At 37.9% G+C, this 21,407-nt stretch overlaps 1 protein-coding gene and 1 long non-coding RNA gene across 5 annotated transcripts in view; one reads left to right on the top strand and one right to left on the bottom strand.

Moving 5' to 3' along the window:
• Window positions 1-21,407, top strand: part of LOC134756566 (uncharacterized) — a 103,309-nt gene that overhangs the window by 12,202 nt on the left and 69,700 nt on the right. The window lies entirely within an intron of this gene.
• Window positions 645-21,338, bottom strand: LOC134756567 (uncharacterized). 2 transcript variants are annotated; one of them, XR_010129352.1, is made up of 4 exons: window positions 21,254-21,338; window positions 11,110-11,205; window positions 10,856-11,024; window positions 645-2,808 (listed from the first exon to the last, which is right to left on the bottom strand). It is a non-coding gene; the product is annotated as an uncharacterized lncRNA (long non-coding RNA). The 2 variants fall into 2 exon arrangements; XR_010129351.1 differs by lacking the exon at window positions 21,254-21,338 and having other exon boundaries at window positions 11,110-12,054.

The raw sequence follows: 21,407 nt of genomic DNA, 5'->3' as shown, positions 1-21,407 counted from the left end.
TGTCCTGCTCTCCAATTTTTCAGTCCCATTCTCCCCCATAGATAGCAATAGAAACTAGGATCCCTCTTCCCCAGGGTAGGTCATAGAAATCAGAACCCCTTTTTGCCAAAGTCAGCCATAAAACCTAAAAATATTATTTTAACTCCCTGCTGCTCCAGCCTTTCTGTGTAAAAACTTGCCATAAAGAAATTATCTGACTTACCTTGTTTGGCTATAGGTCATAAGACCCCCATTTCAGAGAGAGAACTGCCTCATACCAGTAGGAAAAAATGCATGCTTAGAGAGCCAAGAGAATAGAGACACACAAGCCTCACTGGGTTTCCCCACTCAGTCTGCCAGCATTAAATCATACACTTTTTGTCAAATCATATCTCTACGTGGCTGTCTGTACTAAGCATAAAAATGGACAGTTTCTCCTGTATCGTCTCATGTGTATACATGTTAAACAAATTTGTATGACATTTCTGCAATTAATCTGCCTTTTAGGGTCCATTTTTCAGTAAACCTTCAGACTTGGCCCCTACTACACCCAAATCACCACCCAGGGAGGTCACAATAGCGATTGTGTCAGCAACAAAATTAATGGCCAGCAGATCAAAGTGTGAGGGGAAAAAAAAGAAAAAAAAAAAGCTTTAGACAGGCCTGACATTTCACACAACTTTAATCCCCTTTAATATCATCTAGTAAAAAGAAGAGATCCACAGAAGACAAAGTAAAAATGGTACAAAACAGATTAACATGAGAATTAGAGAATCCCTACTGCAAATCTCATCTTTCATTTTTCCTCAGTGTTCCTATCCAAAAGTATAACTTAATGAAAGCAGAACCTTTAGACCAATATTCATGTGAGGGTTTTTAGTAAATACTAGGACATTTATAATACCTTCTCATTGTAGCATTTGCAAAGGAAAGGAAAGGTTGAGAGAAAAAGAGAGGAGTTGGGCAGAGGGTTGAGAGAAAGAGGGAACAGAGAAAGACAGAAAAGGTTGGTAAGAAAAGGAAAGGGAAGGGGAAGGGAGGTTGGTTGAAAGAGAAAGATGGAGGGCATTGAGAAAGAAAGAAGGATTGAGAGAGGGAAGGAGGATGAGAATTTGGAAGAGTATAAGAGATTGGGGAGAGGGAGAAAAGAAAGGAGAAGAGGGAGGTTGTTAATTGAAAAAAAAAGTAGAAGGATTGAGAAAGAAAAAGTGATTAACAGAGGTGAAAAGGGAGAGATGGGTTGAGAAGTTGAAAGAGTGTAAGAAGTCCAGAGAGATGGGGTTAGGGACGGGGAATGTAAAAGGGAACAGGAGGTGGGGAAGAGGGAGAAAAGAGGTTGAAGGAAAGGAAGAGAGGTTAAAAGAGAAAGAGTGAGAAAAGAGGGAAGTTTTATTTTCTAATACCATTACAGAAATATTTTGTGCTCATATTTGACTTCCAACTTTTAAATCAAGGTTCATTAGAAAAAGATTATTAACCAATTTCAATGAAGCCTCAGTTACCTCCAGCCTTAAATACAGACAGAAATATTTGGGAAACATACCATTTTGTTCGAGAGTTAAGGATTCCTAATTTAAGTATATAAGCTTTTTGACTTTAATTTTGAAGAGCAAAATTTTCATAATGTGGATGTACTGAAGCTAACATCTTGATGTATTATTGTAACTACAATTATTAGGCTGAATCATATAAAGTAGCTAATTTTCAAATTTTTTAATCTACAGAAATGGCAGCTTAATAATTCAAACTTTTATAATTTAATCACAATATTGAGTTCTATAGGAAAGAAGTCCTGAATATTATGCTTTTCAAAGTTGTTTGAATATATATATGTAAATTTTCTATTTCCTTATGAATTGCTGTGTCATTTGATTATCAATGTGCTTACCTAAAGCTGAACCATACGCCCTTTTGGAATGCTGCATTCTTAGAAACCAAATGATACATTTTGGTGCAATGTGTAAAATAAGAAAAAAAAGTTGCCTCAGGCTCCTATTCATTTTATATTCCAGATTTCTATGACAGACTTTGGCATCTAGACTTCTGGCTCAGGGACCTTCCTCAGTTCCTCCCTGATTCTTGGCTACAGCTTAGAGGGGTAGGGGGATTGAGACAACCTGAGTCTCAGATAAATTAAATACCTTATAAACAAATGAAATATCCTAAAATATTAAGGTCAATTGACGTGCCTGATAAATAATCTCTTAAATGTCCACTGCTCATCACAATTGTGAAACCAGCAGGGACCTTTCCTATCTATTTGTGCTCACAGCAGTTTCTGGCCTGTATCCCTGTGAGTAAAGTTAAGAATTATATGGATTTAATAATACTGCCCTTCTGATCTTCCAGTGTTTGCCAAAGTAGAAAAAAATAGTACAATTGTATATAATGGTATTCAAAATACACAGCATACACATGGTATGCAAGATATGAATTGAACGATTCAAACTGTAAGTTCCCAGGAGGCATGAAACAACATTAACTTTCTGTGACCAATGTTTAATATTGAATGTACAAACACACCAACACCAACCTCTGCAATGATAATGATGGGCGGAAGTGACACTGAATATTTCAGCACTGACAAGACGTTCATTTTTCAGGCGTACTGTTATGCATTTCTTTTCCCATTTGTAATCACAGTTGTACCACACTGCTCTTTCAGTGATCTCACTTCTCCTCTAGTGGCAGATGTGATCCAATCCCTGCAGGCAGAAATTCTTGTGAAGATGGTGCAGTGGGATGGCAGTGACTGCTGCCTCAGCTCACAATGTCAACAAGCTTGTACTTCCTATGCCGGGCACATTGCGGTGGTCTTCCAGAATCTCCCTGCAACCAGCAAAAAGAGAAGTTGTCCCAAATGCCTGATTCCTGGCCGACATTAACCCCAGCTGCAAATGGTCAGGCAGGGCACAGGTTGTTCTCTTTATCTCGCTGATTTCTGCTCACAACCTAATAGAAAACTATGGCCACTCAGGTAGTGGGCTGATGCGACAGATCTCTGAACTGGATTAAAATCTATACCTTCAAGGAGAGACTGAAAGATAAGTTAGTGTAAATTCACTTAATGCTGACTGTAGACTCTGCCATGAAGAAACTTTCAAGCATCTATATAAATGGCCAGGTGATGGTTTTCAGTGACATGAAAACTCCTTTATGTCTTCAGTGTTACTAGAAGCAGGTGCATTAAGCCACCTAATTCAGCTATGCAGCTGAATCATAAGAAATGATCAGCCGGGCGCGGTGGCTCACGCCTGTAATTCCAGCACTTTGGGAGGCTGAGGCAGGTGAACCACGAGGTCAGAAGTTCGAGACCAGTCTGGCCAACATAGGGAAACCCCGTTGCTACTAAAAATGCAAAAAATTAGCTGAGTGTGGTGGTGTGTGCCTGTAATTCCAGCTACTCGGGACTCTGAGGCAGGAGAATCACGTGAACCCAGGAGGCGGAGGTTGCAGTGAGCTGAGATGGCACCATTGTACTCCAGCCCAGGAGACAGTGCAAGACTCTACCTCAAAAAAAAAAAAAAAAACAAAAAACAAAAACAAAAGAAATGATCATGTTTGTAGGTCAAAAACCATTGAATATCAGCAATTACACATAATTCATCCAAGTATTGAATAATTCCTTTTGAGAACTGAGTTCACTTCAACTATCAAATTACTAATTACGGTTCATTTGTTTTTAAGGTAACTTAACAATGTATTTATTCTTCTTGCCTTTCTTTTTAAAACTACCATGCATCTATACCTCTTTATGAATCAGCAAATGCCAGTTTGTGAGACATACTAAAAAGAAAACTCCCAGACTCATCAATGCAATCCTTGAATTACCATGCAGGAAGATGATCCTGCAGCTCTTCTGAATATATTGGTGTTTTTAAATATCCATACACTGGTAGCTTTGCCAAGAGGTACCTTTGCCTGCTATACCATGTTACAAAATTCATCCTCTAGCACAAAAAGAATAAAAATACATATAAACCTAGGCAAATGCTTTTAAAGGCTAAAACACGGATTGCCCTATATATAGACAGACTCTTAGGGGTAAATCCCACCATTTTTCTCTCTGACACTGTAATGATGTTGTTAGGTGATTTGTAAACACTTAATATTATTCTACTTTAGCTTATACAACAGAAACTCCAAAAACTATTTTGTATGGATTCTTTTTATCTTCACTATGGTTCTAGGATGAGAGAAAAATAATATCACTTCATAGAAGGAAAAAGTTTAGACCCAAATCAGTTTTTGATGATGCAATCAGTACAATTCATTTTTAAATGTTAAGCCTATACTTGATTCCCTTGGTTTCATTGTGATCTCATTCTTTTGACTTGACTTTGCCGAATAAACATCATGTTTAGAGGTTGACAATGGAAACGACATTCTGATTTACTCTAGTCTATTGGATATTTGTAACTTGTTAACTCAGTTGTGCAATACAGTAGAAGTGAAACCAAACTCATGGGTTGACCTTCACATGGGCTAGTTATTTTCACATAATCTTTTCCACCCATTTACCATTCATACCAATCCATCATTTCAGAAAAATGCCTTACATCGTTAGAAATTGGCTGATACCTTCAAGTATGAGTTTTCACTGTTATAAATACAATTGTGTATGTATGTCTGAGTTTGTGTATGTTTACAGTACAATTGGAGAGTAATTACATAGAAATGAGACTTACAAATATTAGGTAATAAAATCACTAGATATTCTTCAATACATGTTTTTATAAGTATCAATAAACTGGTATTCATGAATATAATGACCTAAAACCCAGGAAGTCACCTTTTTTTAATTTATTTATTTTTATTATTATACTTTAAGTTTTAGGGTACATGTGCACAATGTGCAGGTTAGTTACATATGTATACATGTGCCATGCTGCTGCGCTGCACCCACTAACTCGTCATCTAGCATTAGGTATATCTCCCAATGCTATCCCTCCCCCCTCCCCCGACCCCACAACAGTCCCCAGAGTGTGATGTTCCCCTTCCTGTGTCCATATGTTCTCATTGTTCAATTCCCACCTATGAGTGAGAATATACGGTGTTTGGTTTTTTGTTCTTGTGATAGTTTACTGAGAATGATGATTTCCAGTTTCATCCATGTCCCTACAAAGGACATGAACTCATCATTTTTTATGGCTGCATAGTATTCCATGTTGTATATGTGCCACATTTTCTTAATCCAGTCTATCATTGTTGGACATTTGGGTTGGTTCCAAGTCTTTGCTATTGTGAATAGTGCCGCAATAAACATACGTGTGCATGTGTCTTTATAGCAGCATGATTTATAGTCCTTTGGGTATATACCCAGTAATGAGATGGCTGGGTCAAATGGTATTTCTAGTTCTAGATCCCTGAGGAATCGCCACACTGATTTCCACAATGGTTGAACTAGTTTACAGTCCCACCAACAGTGTAAAAGTGTTCCTATTTCTCCACATCCTCTCCAGCACCTGTTGTTTCCTGACTTTTTAATGATTGCCATTCTAACTGGTGTGAGATGGTATCTCGTTGTGGTTTTGATTTGCATTTCTCTGATGGCCAGTGATGACGAGCATTTTTTCATGTGTTTTTTGGCTGCATAAATGTCTTCTTTTGAGAAGTGTCTGTTCACGTCCTTCGCCCACTTCTTAATGGGGTTGTTTGTTTTTTTCTTGTAAATTTGTTTGAGTTCTTTGTAGATTCTGGATATTAGCCCTTTGTCAGATGAGTAGGTTGCGAAAATTTTCTCCCATTTTGTGGGTTGCCTGTTCACTCTGATTGTAGTTTCTTTCCCTGTGCAGAAGCTCTTTAGTTTAATTAGATCCCATTTGTCAATTTTGGCTTTTGTTGCCATTGCTTTTGGTGTTTCAGACATGAAGTCCTTGCCCATGCCTATGTCCTGAATGGTATTGCCTAGGTTTTCTTCTAGGGTTTTAATGGTTTTAGGTCTAATGTGTAAGTCTTTAATCCATCTTGAATTAATTTTTGTATAAGGTGTAAGGAAGGGATCCAGTTTCAACTTTCTACATATGGCTAGCCAGTTTTCCCAGCACCATTTATTAAATAGGGAATCCGTTCCCCATTGCTTGTTTTTGTCAGGTTTGTCAAAGATCAAATAGTTGTAGATATGCAGCATTGTTTCTGAGGGCTCTGTTCTGTTCCATTGGTCTCTATGTCTGTTTTGGTGACAGTACCATGCTGTTTTGGTTACTGTAGCCTTGTAGTATAGTTTGAAGTCAGGTAGTGTGATGCCTCCAGCTTTGTTCTTTTGGTTTAGGATTGACTTGGTGATGCAGGCTCTTTTTTGGTTCCATATGAACTTTAAAGTAGTTTTTTCCAATTCTGTGAAGAAAGTCATTAGTAGCTTGATGGGGATGGCATTGAATCTATAAATTACCTTGGGCAGTGTGGCCATTTTCATGATATTGATTCTTCCTACCCATGAGCATGGAATGTTCTTCCATTTGTTTGTATCCTCTTTTATTTCCCTGAGCAGTGGTTTGTAGTTCTCCTTGAAGAGGTCCTTCACGTCCCTTGTAAGGTGGATTCCTAGGTATTTTATTCTCTTTAAAGCAATTGTGAATGGGAGTTCACTCATGATTTGGCTCTCTGTTTGTCTGTTATTGGTGTATAAGAATGCTTGTGATTTTTGTACATTGATTTTGTATCCTGAGACTTTGCTGAAGTTGCTTATCAGCTTAAGGAGATTTTGGGCTGAGACAGTGGGGTTTTCTAGATATACAATCATGTCATCTGCAAACAGGGACAATTTGACTTCCTCTTTTCCTAATTGAATACCCTTTATTTCCTTCTCCTACCTAATTGCCCTGGCCAGAACTTCCAACACTATGTTGAATAGGAGTGGTGAGAGAGGGCATCCCTGTCTTGTGCCAGTTTTCAAAGGGAATGCTTCCAGTTTTTGCCCATTCAGTATGATATTGGCTGTGGGTTTGTCATAGATAGCTCTTATTATTTTCAGATACATCCCATCAATACCTAATTTATTGAGAGTTTTTAGCATGAAGGGTTGTTGAATTTTGTCAAAGGCCTTTTCTGCATCTATTGAGATAATCACGTGGTTTTTGTCTTTGGCTCTGTTTATATGCTGGATTATATTTATTGATTTGCATATATTGAACCAGCCTTGCATCCCAGGGATGAAGCCCACTTGATCATAGTGGATAAGCTTTTTGATGTGCTGCTGGATTCGGTTTGCCAGTATTTTGTTGAGGATTTTTGCATCAATGTTCATCAAGGATATTGGTCTAAAATTCTGTTTTTTGGTTGTGTCTCTGCCAGGCTTTGGTATCAGGATGATGCTGGCCTCATAACATGAGTTAGGGAGGATTCCCTCTTTTTCTATTGATTGGAATAGTTTCAGAAGGAATGGTACCAGTTCCTCCTTGTACCTCCAGTAGAATTTGGCTGTGAATCCATCTGGTCCTGGACTCTTTTTGGTTGGTAAGCTATTGATTATTGCCACAATTTCAGCTCCTGTTATTGGTCTATTCAGAGATTCAACTTCTTCCTGGTTTACTCTTGGGAGAGTGTATGTGTCGAGGAATTTATCCATTTCTTCTAAATTTTCTAGTTTATTTGCGTAGAGGTGTTTGTAGTAATCTCTGATGGTAGTTTGTATTTCTGTGGGATCCGTGGTGATATCCCCTTTATCATTTTTTATTGCATCTATTTGATTCTTCTCTCTTTTTTCTTTATTAGTCTTGCTAGCGGTCTATCAAATTTGTTGATCCTTTCAGAAAACCAGCTCCTGGATTCATTAATGTTTTGAAGGGTTTTTTGTGTCTCTATTTCCTTCAGTTCTGCTCTATTTTTAGTTATTTCTTGCCTTCTACTAGCTTTTGAATGTGTTTCCTCTTGCTTTTCTAGTTCTTTTAATTGTGATGTTAGGGTGTCAATTTTGGATCTTTCCTGCTTTCTCTTGTGGGCATTTAGTGCTATAAATATCCCCCTACACACTGCTTTGAATGTGTCCCAGAGATTCTGGTATGTTGTGTCTTTGTTCTCGTTGGTTTCAAAGAACATCTTTATTTCTGCCTTCATTTCGTTATGTACCCAGTAGTCATTCAGGAGCAGGTTGTTCAGTTTCCATGTAGTTCAGTGGTTTTGAGGGAGTTTCTTAATCCTGAGTTCTAGTTTGATTGCACTGTGGTCTGACAGATAGTTTGTTACAATTTCTGTTCCTTTACATTTGCTGAGGAGAGCTTTACTTCCAAGTATGTTGTCAATTTTGGAATAGGTGTGGTGTTGTGCTGAAAAAAATGTATATTCTGTTGATTTGGGGTGGAGAGTTCTGTAGATGTCTATTAGGTCCACTTGGTGCAGAGCTGAGTTCAATTCCTGGGTATCCTTGTTAACTTTCTGTCTCGTTGATCTGTCTAATGTTGACAGTGGGGTGTTAAAGTCTCCCATTATTAGTGTGTGGGAGTCTAAGTTTCTTTGTAGGTCACTCAGGACTTGCTTTATGAATCTGGGTGCTCCTGTATTGGGTGCGTATATATTTAGGATAATTATCTCTTCTTGTTGAATTGATCCCTTTACCATTATGTAATGGCCTTTTTTGTCTCTTTTGATCTTTGTTGGTTTAAAGTCTGTTTTATCAGAGACTAGGATTGCAACCCCTGCCTTTTTTTTGTTTTCCATTTGTTTGGTAGATCTTCCTCCATCCCTTTATTTTGAGCCTATGAGTGTCTCTGCATGTGAGATGGGTTTCCTGAGTACAGCACACTGATGGGTCTTGACTCTTTATCCAATTTGCCAGTCTGTGTCTTTTAATTGGAGCATTTAGTCCATTTATATTTAAAGTTAATATTTTTATGTGTGAATTTGATCCTGTTATTATGATGTTAGCTGGTTATTTTGCTCGTTAGTTGATGCAGTTTCTTCCTAGTCTTGATGGTCTTTACATTTTGGCATGATTTTGCAGCGGCTGGTACCAGTTGTTCCTTTCCATGTTTAGTGCTTCCTTCAGGAGCTCTTTTAGGGCAGGGCTGGTGGTGACAAAATCTCTCAGCATTTGCTTGTCTGTAAAGTATGTTATTTCTCCTTCACTTATGAAGCTCAATTTGGCTGGATATGAAATTCTGGGTTGAAAATTATTTTCTTTAAGAATGTTGAATATTGGCCCCCACTCTCTTCTGGCTTGTAGAGTTTCTGCCGAGATATCCGCTGTTAGTCTGATGGGCTTCCCTTTTTGGGTAACCCGACCTTTCTCTCTGGCTGCTCTTAACATTTTTTTTCCTTCATTTCAACTTTGGTGAATCTGACAATTATGTGTCTTGGAGTTGCTCTTCTCGAGGAGTATCTTTGTGGCGTTCTCTGTATTTCCTGAATCTGAATGTTGGCCTGCGTTGCTAGATTGGGGAAGTTCTCCTGGATAATATCCTGCAGAGTGTTTTCCATCTTGGTTCCATTCTCCCCGTCACCTTCAGGTACACCAATCAGACATAGATTTGGTCTTTTCACATAGTCCCATATTTCTTGGAGGCTTTGTTTTTTTATTCTTTTTTCTCTAAACTTCCCTTCTCACTTCATTTCATTCGTTTCATCTTCCGTCGCTGATACCCTTTCTTCCAGTTGATCGCATCAGCTCCTGAGGCTTCTGCATTCTTCATGTAGTTCTCGAGCCTTGGCTTTCAGCTCCGTCAGCTCCTTTAAGCACTTCTCTGTATTGGTTATTCTAGTTATACATTCGTCTAAATTTTTTTCAAAGTTTTTAACTTCTTTGCCTTTGATTTGAGTTTCCTCCTGTAGCTCGTAGTTTGAGCATCTGAAGCCTTCTTCTCTCAACTCGTCACAGTCATTCTCCGTCCAGCTTTGTTCCATTGCTGGTGAGGAACTGCGTTCCTTTGGAGGAGGAGAGGTGCTCTGCTTTTTAGAGTTTCCCGTTTTTCTGCTCTGTTTTTTCCCCATCTTTGTGGTTTTATCTACTTTTGGTCTTTGATGATGGGGATGTACAGATGGGTTTTTGGTGTGGATGTCCTTTCCGTTTGTTAGTTTTCCTTCTAACAGACAGGACCCTCAGCTGCAGGTCTGTTGGAGTTTGCTAGAGGTCCACTCCAGACCCTGTTTGCCTGGGTATCAGCAGCGGTGTTTGCAGAACAGCGGTTTTTTGTGAACCGTAAATTCTGCTGTCTGATCGTTCCTCTGGAAGTTTTGTCTCAGAGGAGTACCCGGCCGTGTGAAGTGTCAGTCTGCCCCTACTGGGGGGTGCCTCCTAGTTAGGCTGCTCAGGGGTCAGAGGTCAGGGACCCACTTGAGGAGGCAATCTGCCCGTTCTCAGATATCCAGCTGCATGCTGGGAGAACCACTGCTCTCTTCAAAGCTGCCAGACAGGGACATTTCAGTCTGCAGAGGTTACTGCTGTCTTTTTGTTTGTCTGTGCCCTGCCCCCAGAGGTGGAGCCTACAGAGGCAGGCAGGCCTCCTTGAGCTGTGGTGGGCTCCACCCAGTTCGAGCTTCCCGGCTGCTTTGTTTACCTAAGCAAGCCTGGGCAATGGTGGGCACCCCTCCCCCAGCCTCTCTGCCACCTTGCTGTTTGATCTCAGACTGCTGTGCTAGCAATCAGTGAGACTCCATGGGCGTAGGACCCTCTGAGCCAGGTGCGGGATATAATCTCCTGGTGCGCCGTTTTTTAAGCCCGTTGGAAAAGCACAGTACTCGGGCGGGAATGACCCGATTTTCCAGGTGCCTTCTTTCACCCCTTTCTTTGACTAGGAAAGGGAACTCCCTGACCCTTTGCACTTTCCGAGTGAGGCAATGCCTCACCCTGCTTTGGCTCGCGCATGGTGAGCTGCGCACGGTGAGCTGCACCCACTGACCCGCACCCACTGTCTGGCACTCCCTAGTGAGATGAACCCGGTACCTCAGATGGAAATGCAGAAATCACCCGTCTTCTGCATCGCTCACGCTGGGAGCTGTAGACTGGAGCTGTTCCTATTCGGCCATCTTGGCTCCTCCCCAGGAAGTCACCTTTAGATCCATTATTTTAAAAGGCTTTTCCCACCATTATTCGTATTAAAAATAGAGAAAAACTGAAAATGAACAAACAGAGTACACTTAGATGTCACATATATTTGTTTGGATTCTAACATTGGAGGAGGTGGTACATATACTCACTGTGAAGTTCAGTTGTTCCCCATCCAGCAGTCATACATGTAAAGTCAGTTTATTTTATCATCTTCCTCTGGCACCAGATTAGTAGTGAAAACTCTCCTAATTAAAAAGGACGTTAAAGAAAAAGGTAAATATCATTTAATCTATAGGATTGATGTTAATATTGTCTATGTTGTTTGCTCTTCAGTGACGGCTCTAGAAATAGCTACTTTGACTTAACAGTAACCCCTACTCTTTTGGAAACAAAGTCTCACTCTGTCATCCAGACTAGAGTGCAGTAGTGCAGTAGTAGCTCACTGTAGACTCTAACTCCTGGCTCAAATGATCCTGCCTCCTCCTAAGCCTACTAACTAACTAGTATAATACTACTGGCATGCACTATCAAATCCAGCTAATTCTTTTTTTTTTTTTTTCTTTTGGAGATGAGATCTTGCCATTTTGCCTGAGCTGGTCTCAAACTCCTGGCCTCAAATGATCCTTTTGCCTCAGCCTCCCAAAGTGTTGAGATTATAGGTGTGAGCCCTGCACCTGGCAAACATTACTTTTTTAAATGCTGTGATTAAGTCTTCCAGAAAATACTATCTATTACTCAAAAGGGATCAGCCCAATTTATATGTTACCAGTTTGCTCCAGGTATTACCATATCCTCCCAGGACAATAGGAACATATGCCCTACACTCAGATGTGAAGCTCTTGGTTTCTCATCCATAATCATTTTTTAAAAATACATCTGCCCTTTTTCCATGTGCCTCTAGGACATCACCTTGTTGAATCTGAAGTGACAGTGGAGAAAATATACCTCTTCCTTCTTTGACTTCATCATGTGAGGAATGGGGAAGAATCACATTTGCAGTACTTTAAACTTTTCAAGTGTTTTTATATCTAATACATATTTTTATATTTATTCTTTCTTCCCAGATATATCATAAAATATATTGATATATTATGTATTTAAACATTCACATTTTTATCTTATCACCAAAATGTATTTATATATAAACAATGTGCGTTTATGTATGTGTCTGTGTGTATTACACACATACACACACACACACACACACACGCACACACACATTTGTTTTCCCATGCTGTTTTATTATATTTTGATTCAGACGTTTACATACTTTAATGCTTCAGCCTATCTGCTATCCTGGATCATTTATTTCAATGATTTGTTCTTTATTTTTACTGTTCTTAATAAAGTTGTATAAACTCTTTGAAGTATAAATTATTTTCCTTCTCACCTGCCTATGCACATCCAAATCTTACGTTATGCTGCCTTTGCAGATAATCATTGCGCTATCATTTCACTTTCTGCCAAATTTTCTTGAGCTAAACCGTTTTCCCTCTGCCAACATATGTTTTTTAACCAGCAGCTGGCTTTTCTCTTCTCTCTTTTTTTTTTTTTTTTTTTTTGGAATCTTGCTCTGTCATCCAGGCTGGAGTGTAGTGGCACAATCTCGGCTGACTGCAACCTCCACCTCCACCTTCCGGGTTCAAGTGATTCTCCTGCCTCAGTCTCCCAAGTAGCTGGGATTACAGGAGCCCACCATTATGCCCTGCTAATTTTTGTATTTTTAGTATAGATTGTGTTTCACCATGTTGGCCAGGCTGGTCTTGAACTCCTGACCTCAGGTGATCCACCCCCCCTCAGCCTCCCAAAGTGCTGGGATTACAGGCATAAGAGTGTCCAGCCTGCCAACTGCTTTTCTTATTCTGATTTTTTTCATTTACTAGATTATGATCACATCAACTCATATCATTCAGTTAATGAATGTATCACAATTGATTAAATCCCACTGATGAACATTTAGACTATTTTCTGTTTTTTGCTTAAGAGCTGCAGCAAGCATTCCAGAAAATAAATCTGTGCAGTTGTGCCATTATTCCTGGAAAGTAGAATTGCTGGGCCATGAAGCATGTACTTTAAAAACTAGCAACTATTGCTACATTGCCTGATTTTTGAAAAGACAAAAAAGGATGTATCAACTTACAGTCCACCCAACTATGTTTATAATTTAGAACTATGTCAAGAATCTTTAAAATATTTTTACCCTAAATCTAGCAATTCTACTTCTGGGAAGTTTATTTTAAGGCAATCCTAGACCTGGAAAAAAATATATATATATATACAAGGATAGTCAATCCAGCATTATTAAAATTTTTTTAAAAAGGAAACAAACCATTTTTATATGAATTGTGGAAAGTCTACCATGTATCCATTAAAATTATATTTTAAAAGTCTTTAATATTATGAAGCAATGCTGACAATCATAAATGAAAATGTACAATAAAATAAAACTTACAATAGGTATATTATTACAACTACTTAAATACAAACGACTAGTACAGGAAATACATGAAAGAAGTATGCCCAAATATTCACATAAAGGTAATGATGCTGGAAATTACAGGTGGGAAATGTCTTGTCTTTAATGGGAAAAAAGTCATCTCTCACTCTTCCCAGTGAAAAGAATGAATAGGTACAGTTATAGATAAGTTACTAAATTCTTAGAGGGAAGAGAAACAAAATCTTATGTTACTGTTGGTATCAGGTGGTGTTAAGTAGGAAGCACAGTCCTGGGAGAACAGGAAAAAGGATCAAGATAAGAAAGTAAGGAAAGAAGGGCTGAAAAGAAGGGGGAACGTTTGTAATGACGACTGTGGATATTAGAAGACAGAACCATGCAGGCATACACCCAAGGATTGCTAAATGGTATTGAATTGGAAACCACAAGATTTTAAGGGCACTAAATATCACCACTGGTCTTTGTCTAAAAGAATGCTTCTTAACCTTGGCTGCACATTAAAATTTCCAGGAGAAATTTATAAAATAACCAATGCTAGGTTCAGGAAGGACCAGGATATAAGGTCAACACAAAGAAGTCAATCGCATTTCATGTTGAACCCTAACAAAATACCATTTACAACCACAGTGAAGACAATGCAATACTTAGGCATACACTTAGCAAAACAGGTACAAGATCTGTATGCTGAAAATTGCAAAATTCTGGAGACGGAAATCAAAGAAGATCTAAATAAGTGGAGAGACATATTGTTCATGGATTGGAAGACTCATATAGTAAATATGTGAATTCTCCCCAAACTGAGCTATAGCTTTAATGCAATTTCTATCAAAATCACAGCAAGGGCCGTTGTAGACATAGCAAGCTTATTTTAAAATTTATATGAGAAAGCACAGACCTTAGCATATCTAAAACAATCTTCACCAAGAATAAATTGGAAGAAATCACTTTTCCATATAAAGCCTACTATGTTGGTACAATAATATGTAGTAGTATGTGAAAGGACAGAAACATAGCTCAACAAAAAAAAGATCCCAGAAATAAACCTACACAAATATGTTCACTTTATTTATGGCAAAGGCACAAAAGCAATTCAACAGATGGTGTTAGAGCAACTGGATATCCCTTAGACCACAAAAAAAGGAAAAAGGAAAGGATAGAGAGAAAAAGAGAGAAAGGAACTTCAACCTAAACCTTACACATTATACAAAAATTAACTGGAAAGGCTCATGAAATTAAATGTAAAAGTGTAAGGCTAAGGCTATAGAACTTTTAGGAAGAACAAAGGAAAAAATCTAGGGATGGACAAAGAATACTTAGACTTGACACCAAAAGGAGAAGCTTTTTTTTTTTTTTTGAACAGAGCAATTGGACTTCATCTAAATTAAAAGTTTTGCCTTGTGAAAGACTCTGTTAAGAGGATGAAGAGACAAGCTAAGACTGGGAGGAACATCTGCAAACCACGTATTTGACAAAGGACTAGTGGCTAGAATATATAAAGAATCCTCAAACTCCGCACAGTAAGAAAACAATTCAATTGGAAAATAGCCTAAAGATATGAAGAGGCTTGTCACTGAAGAGGTTAAAAAATATTAAGTAAGTAAATGAAACATTGTTAGATACCATTAGCCATTAGGCAAATACAATAAGATATCACTACCACTACACACCTATCAGAATGGCTAACATTTTTTTTAAAAAAGAATGGCAATGGCAAATGCTAGTGAGGATGCAGAAAAACCAGGTCACTCACACATTGCTGGTGGGAATATAAAATGGTAAAACTACCATGGACAAACAGCTTAGTTTATTACAAAACTAAACATGCAATTTCCATATAACCCAGAAATTACACTCTTGGACATTTATCCCACCAAAATGAAAACACATGTCCACACAAAAACTTGTATACAAATTTCCACAGGAGCTGTATTTGTAATAGCCCAGAGCTGGAAACAACCTAGATATGCTTTGACAGAAGAACCATTAAACAAACTGTGGTACATTCATACCATGGAATGCTATTCATGTATTAAAAGGAATGAACTATCAAAAGGAAAGAACTATTGAACAAGCACAATACAACTTGGATAAATCTCCAGGGGACTGTGCTGACTGGAAAAAGTCAATCCCAAAAGGTTACATACTATGCAGCTCCATTGATAAAATACTCTTGAAATAACAAAATTCTAGAAATAGAGAATAGATTAGTGGTTGCCAGGGGTCTGGGAAAGGGTGAAGTGGGTTTTGCTGTAAAAGAGCAACACTTTGGGAGGCCAAGGCGGGTGGATCACCTGAGGTCAGGAGTTCGAGACCAACCTGACAAACCTGACCAATATGGTGAAACCCCGTCTCTACTAAAAATACAAAAACTTAGCCAGGCATGGTGGCATGGACCTGTAGTCTCAGCTACTCAGGAGGCTGAGACAGGAGCATTGCTTGAACCCTGGAGGTAGAGGTTGCAGTGAGCCAAGATCGTGCCACTGCACTCCAGCCTGGATGACAGAAAGACTCCGTCTCAAAAAAAAAAAAAAAAAGGCAACACTAGGAATCCTTGGGGTGATAGAAATGTTCTATATCTTGATTGTATCAATATCCTATAAGATATTATCAGTGGGGGAAACTAGGTAAAGAGTATATTAGGTGCCTGTACTATTTCTTAAACTGCATGTAAATCTAAAATTATTTCAATATAAGTTTAATTAACATCAAATGCATAAAGCAAGATAAGGAGGGGGTAAATGCTGATGCCAACTCTCCCTGAGATTGTGACTTAATTTGTCCAAAATGCAACCTGACCTACAAGTGTGTGTGTGTGTGTGTGTGTGTGTGTGTGTGTGTATGTGTGTGTGTGAGTGTCTTAAGCAACCCAGAGATTACACTGTACAGCCAAGATTAAGAAGCGCTGTTCTAAACGTTCTTGCTAACTTGGTTATAAAAGAACAGAAAGCAAATGATGGGCTGAGCTATGATTAATGGTTTGCAGGATGGAAGCATTGAAAAGACAGCAAAAGGGAGGTGAAGCTACTGGCAGAGGAACAGTTAAAGAATGTAGAAACTGGTTACAGACCCCTGTGAGTCCATGGAAAGGCATGGGCTTGAGAGTGGAGAAGTCTTAGTTACAGTTCCCGCAGTATGTTTTCTCACTGAATGTTCACCTGTGCTAAGTAGGTGGGCAGGGTACTGTTATTCCTTTCTATTAATAATAAAGCTGAGGCACAGGAAAGCTAAATAACCTGCCCAAGATTGCATGACTACTACATGACAGAGCCAGAGTAACAATTCCTCACCCAGTTTTCACATTAGCTTTAGTTTCAGTAACCATTAAGCAAGAAGAGGATTTTACTAGGTCATGAAAGTATAGAAAATTGAACATCTCATGCTTCAAATTCCTAAGTATTTGGAGTAACTTCATAGGAAAAGAATCAAAATTAAAAATTAATTTCTTTGAAATCTTTTGTAGACCTCCATCAATTAAAAACCCATGAAAGTATGTGTTTATACAGATACTTCAACTTTTAGAGAAAGTGGCATAAATATAAGGAAGTTTTGAAATAATTATTTAACTTCAGAAGTATATGTAGCACTTCTCAGCAAGATGAAAGATATTAAGCTGTATGGCAAAGGTTCAAAATATAGAAGAGTTACCCATACAGACCAAATTCAATACGTTTTTCCAGATGCAACAGTATAGATCATCATGAGGACAAAACTGTGAAAAGCCAAGGTGAGTATAGACAGGTTTCACTGGTATCAAATCACTGCTTCCCATGTTCCAGAGGTAACTTCTTTCTGTTACCAGGTTGTCTGTGACAGTATTTGTCATAAGGGAGTGAGGAAATAGACATTTCTTTTAATGAGGTCATAGTCATTTTTCATAATTATTAAAAATATATTATTTTACATTTCTCTTTGTTCTTTTTAGAATTAGAGATATGGTATTGCACTATCACCAATCTGGAGTACACAGGTATGATCATAGCTCACTGCAGCCTCAAACTCTGGGCTCAAGTGATTCTGTCTTCAGCCTCCTGATTTGCTGGGACTACAAGCCCACACCACTATACCCAGCTAATTTTTTTTAGTTTTTTGTAGAGATGGAGGTCTTACTATGTTGCCCAGGCTGATCTCAAACTCCCAGCCCAAAGTGATCCTCATGTCTTCAATTCCCAAAGTGCTAGGATTACAGGCGTGAACCACCATGCCCAGTCTACATTTCTAATCTATATTAAAAATTTTTATTATCTTGAATTCTTGGAAAATAGGGATTTCTCTTAATAACTTTAATCCCTGAGAAAAATTTTAATGTATATATTTTCTTTCCTTCATAATACTAAACAAAGTATGATTTTTTTTTTTTGAGATGGAATCTCATTCTGTCACCCAGGCTGGAGTGCAGTGGCACAATTTGGGATCACTGCAAGCTCCGCCTCCCAGGTTCATGCCATTCTCCTGCCTCAGCCTCCCGAGTAGCTGGGACTACAGGTGCCCGCCACCATGCCTGGCTAATGTTTTTTTTTTTTTTAATTTTTAGTAGAGACGGGGTTTCACCGTGTTAGCCAGGATGGTCTCGATCTCCTGACCTCATGATCCACCTGCCTTGGCCTCCCAAAGTGCTGGGATTACAGGCATGAGCCACTGCGCCTGGCCAACGAAATATGATTTTTAAGATTCATGATGCCTCAAGATAATGATTCTGTGCATTATTACAATTATAATACTAGATGTTATACACTTATATAATGGTCTCTGAAAGATATTCTGAAAGTTATATTTACTCCCTGTAAAATGGTTTTCAAAGAAATGTCTAGGAACTATGCATTAAGTCTGGCATTGCCTTAAAAATTTAGAATCTGATGTAACTCATCAAATCAAAACTCAAAATTATGATTCTAAAATTTGATTGCAAACTCCCAAAACAGTTTTGAACACATGAAAGTCTGAAAATTGCCTTATAAGGATGACTTCTTGAGATTTACCTATTCAAGAGTAAAGTTGGGGGATGATAAAGAAAATGAGGTTTTGATTCACTGAAGGGTCCTGCTCACCAAGTTATTTGAGCAGATAGAAAGAACTGCTACTTTGAAGACACTGAAAACATTGTATCTAATCATTTGGCTATGGGACATCATGTGATGTTCTCAACCATCTCACTACTTCTGGGAGACCAATATTAGAAATATCAGAATTTTAATACTGAGCAACCTTCAAACTGAGGAAGGAATTTTCAGATAATGTCTCAATATCACATGGAGACAAGATTCAGATGAAATCAAAGAAAAAATTTTCTTTCCAAGAGCATTCTTTAAAATTTTTCAGAACTTTCTATATTTATTTTGGGAGCAGGTATGATGATCAGTCAGTAGAGGAGAGCAAGGAGGAAGGAGACCCACCGTTTATCAACTCCAGGGCTCTAGGTGCTATGTTCAGAAGCTGATGCACACATGTTAAGACATCATTATCTCCATTTTATAGATGAGGAAAGAGAGGGCAGCATTGTTAGTCACTTATTTTAAAAAGAGCAGGAAGCAAAAAGCAGCTTTTAAAATGAAAAACTATTAGTGGTATGTGTATTGTTGAAGGACAGAAAGTTTCATTCACCTAATATGCTCATTCATTTGCAAGATGAAGACTATATCAGCGGGAACATAAACTTTAATGTTTCTTGTGACATAGGGAGAGCAGATGGGTACACCCATTGTGAGCCCTTGAACAAGCAGCCTCAGAGACCCTGCACCACAGGCATAGGCACAGACCTAAAGTTAGAATGCACTGCTGCCAGGACCCACTGTTTTGTGGCCAGGGAGCCTCTACAATAATGTTGTCTGGGTGCTGCAGACTAACCAGCCAGGGCTATGACATTGCAGATGCAGCACAGCTACCAACCAACCTAGGCTCTCCAACCATGGCTGGCAGCACATTTGTATTTCTGTCCGAATTTTCCATTAGAAATTGGTCAACAGCTGGAATGCTACGTTTGTCTTGGGTTGGCCAACTTCCTGTATTGTTTTCTATTGTTATCCCTTGGAAAAGTAATAACAAAACATTATATAAAAGTAATTATAAAAGTCTATTAAAATTTCAGAATGGAGGCGTTTCTTAGGTTCAAAACTAGGATTCTGATCAAGAGATGAGACTTACCTTTTCTTGCACTGCTTTTAAAATGAGAAGATCAATAAAGTTAACTAAAATATTAATATATGCATCTTTAGGATACTCAAAACATAAAACTGATTTTTAAAATAAAAATATTGCACCTAATCATGAAATTATTGGTCATTGTTCTTTCTGTGGCATTATTTGTGTTATTCCAGTGTAACAGATATCTAGACTTATCAAAACACTTTACACTACACGTATTCAAAATATAACATATATATAAAGAACACATATAAGGAAAATTTCCAGCACTGTGTTTATTCCATTCTCAAATTTGAAAAGAAATTCTCCAGGAAATAATTTTAGTAACTAAAAACCAAGAGATGTTTTTAAGTATGAATTTTCTTAAATATACACAAACATTTGAGAATTAGGATATATGCTTATTTATATAATTATTTACTGGAGATTTCTATTTCATACCAGACATGTATTTAAAACAAAAAGTTTCTAGCACAGTGGATTTGTGTTGTTTATTTAATATTATGTTAAAACTCATTTCTACTTCCTTTTCAGATATGTATAAAACATCAATTCTCTTCTCCTTTTAAATATATATGCCAAAATCATGCAAACTCCTCAAAAGACTATCCAAGATCTTAGGAAAAAAAGTTGTTTACTCAAAACTGTTTTCACTGCATTAAGGTTTAAGGGTGGATTTTAATCCACATTATATGCTCAGTCTTAGACCTTTGGGCTGTTTGCACACATGTGTAACAGCAATATTTTATTAGTATCCAACCTGCAAAAAAGGAAGACTTAAAGAAATGAGGCAATATAAATATTTTTACTGTGAGAATGAAGGGTCAATTTAGAGATGAAATATGGAAGGATAAAAGCAATGGAGACAGAAAGGTCAATTAGATGAGCATCCCTTAAACTATTCAAAGTCTCACCTACAGAATGATGAGGCTCAAATCAAGGACTCTTCAAAGAGCCCATTCATTCCCCTGTCTTAAAAAAGACAAAGTGATGTCAAGAAGGACATTTCACTGAAGGTTGGTCATTAGAATTCCACCTGAATTACACTCTAATCAAGAGGACCTCCTACTAACAAATTAATTAGGTTTTTAATTGATGGTATGTGTATTGTTGAAGGACAGAAAGTTTCATTCACCTAATATGTTCATTCATTTGCAAGATGAAGACTATATCAGTGGGAGCATAAACTAACAAATTAATTAGGTTTTTAAATCTTAAGCACAACTGATGAAATTATGGCTTAAAAGTAGATTGGATAAGTAGAAAATCATTAAGTTTGTTTCTATTTTATTCAGAGAAGTTAGTACATGTTCAGCTAATCTATTCTCTTCTGGGAACTTTGTGAGGGTGAGGGGTAGCTACTTGGTAGAAGAGATATGGTAAGAGAGACATGGAAATACAATGAACTCTGTTTTGGCTTGAATGTCCCCACTGGGTCATTTAAATATCAAATGACTGACTTTTGTGTTTATCATGATTTCTTAAAAATAATAAATGCACATACACAAATTAACTTTATTACCTCAGAAGATTCATTTGGAACTACCAGTATTATGCCTTAAGGAATGGTTTGAAATGAAGATATCTTTTTTTTTTTCAGTAGGGAGACTACTAGTGACCCGTAAACCAATGGGCTGCAGGTTCTACTTCAAAGCTTATGCAGTATCTGCTTTAATAAACATTTTAATGCAATTACTTACCACTGATAGGAAATAGGGTCTCAATATTGCTCTTCTGTGATTGCTTCTGAATCATCTCTTCTAAAATAAGCTTAAAACCTCTTTCTCTCAGACTCATCAGTCTTAAAATGCACAGTCAGGTAAGCAGCACTGGATATCAAGATAAACTCTTTCT

This window comes from Gorilla gorilla, chromosome 10 (genome assembly GCF_029281585.2).
Source record: "Gorilla gorilla gorilla isolate KB3781 chromosome 10, NHGRI_mGorGor1-v2.1_pri, whole genome shotgun sequence".
NCBI classification, from domain to species: domain Eukaryota; kingdom Metazoa; phylum Chordata; class Mammalia; order Primates; family Hominidae; genus Gorilla; species Gorilla gorilla.
The sequence above is the reverse complement of the archived record's forward strand: the minus strand, read 5'-3'. Positions and strand labels throughout refer to the sequence as shown.